Source organism: Acomys russatus, chromosome 10 (genome assembly GCF_903995435.1).
Source record: "Acomys russatus chromosome 10, mAcoRus1.1, whole genome shotgun sequence".
Classification (NCBI taxonomy): Eukaryota; Metazoa; Chordata; class Mammalia; order Rodentia; family Muridae; genus Acomys; species Acomys russatus.
Window position 1 is genome coordinate 59,452,819 of NC_067146.1, and position 1,611 is coordinate 59,454,429.

The window sequence follows — 1,611 nt, forward strand, 5'->3', positions numbered from 1 at the left end:
ATAAGATGTGCAGGGGTAAAGATGGAGCAGAAATTGAGGGAATGGCTAACCAACAACTGCAGTGACTACTCTGGGATTTTGGTTTTCTTAAAACAACAACAACAACAACAACAAAAATAGAAATAGTGAGTCAGATCCTGGCAGCAGCTATGGAGGCTCATTTCTTCTGTAGCTCTCTATCTCCTTTACGTTTCTAGAAACATGGCCTCTGGTGTGGCCGTCTCTGAGGGTGTCATCAAGGTGTTCAATGACATGAAAGTTCACAAGTCCTCCGTGCCAGAAGAAGTGAAGAAACACAAGAAGGCCCTGCTCTTCTGCATGAGTGAGGACAAGAAGAACATCATCCCGGAGGAGGGCAAGGAGATCCTGGTAGGAGATGTGGGGCAGACTGTGGACGACCCCTACAGCATTTTTTGTCAAGATGCTACCAGATAGAGACTGCCGCTATGCTTTCTACAATGCCTACAAGACCAAGGAGAGCAAGAAGGAGGACCTGGTGTTCATCTTCTGGGCCCCTGAGAATGCACCCCTTAAGAGCAAAACAATCTATGCCAGCTCCAAGGATTCCATCAAGAAGAAGCTGACAGGAATCGAGCGTGAATGACAAGCACACTGCTGCTACGAGGAGGTCAAGGACTGCTGCACCCTGGCAGACAAACTAGATGGCAGTGCTACTGTCATCTCCCTGGAGGGCACGCCCTTGTGAACCACATCCAGCCTCCTGCTTGGAGCATCTAGCATCCAGACCTGCTCTTGGTGGTTGCAGGCTACCCCTTTCCTGCCAGCCTGAAAGGGCTAGGGGGACCCCAGCAGAGGGAGGGTAATCCTTTCACCCCAGTTGCCAAATGTCTCTCCCACCCACTGGATTGTCCTCTTCCCTTCATCCCTGATGGTTATGGCTTTCTGAAACTGCTTTTGATCTTCTGATTCTTCTTGGATTGAAGCAGACCAAGTTCCATCCCAGGCACCCAGTTTGGGGGAGGCTGTTTTGTTTTTGTTTTGTTTTGTTTAACGACACCCCTTCTCCTCATCCCTCCCCATCCCATGCTGCCAACTTCTAACCACAATAGTGACCCTGTACTTGTCTGTTTAGTTCTGTAGTTAAATGAAATGCGGAAATGACACACACACACCCGCGCCACAGCTGGTTGCCCTCCCTCTTCCCTTGATCTTGGCCTTTCATGGAAGCAGACCACTAAGGGACCTTTAATTAAAAGCAAAAAACATTGTAGATGGTTGTGAGCTACCATGTGGTTGCTGGGAATTGAACTCAGGACCTCTGGGGGAGCAGTTAGTACTCTTAACCTCTGAGCTATCTCTCCAGCCCATAGAAGGACCCAGAGGATCTTAGAAACCTACAAGAAGAACATCATAATGGGTGGATCAGGGCCCAAGGGGTGTCTACTGCTTGTATTGTCCTTGGTTAGTGCAATAACGTTCACCTCACTTTGCACGATGCTGGTGCAGAGGTCCCAACTAGTGAATTCTTAACTTAGGAGCAGAAACAGTATGCCATATTTTAGTGAAAATTGAGCCTTTTAAGAATCAAACAAATTATGGGGCTGGAGAGCACTGGTTGCTCATCCAAAAGACATTGGTTTTGATTCCCAG

The 1,611-nt window shown here is 48.1% G+C and overlaps 1 pseudogene; it reads left to right on the forward strand.

Annotated features, from left to right (window-relative positions):
* The first annotated feature begins 201 nt into the window (after positions 1–201).
* LOC127194694 (cofilin-1-like) lies at positions 202–706 on the forward strand (annotated as a pseudogene).
* The last annotated feature ends 905 nt before the right edge of the window (positions 707–1,611 follow it).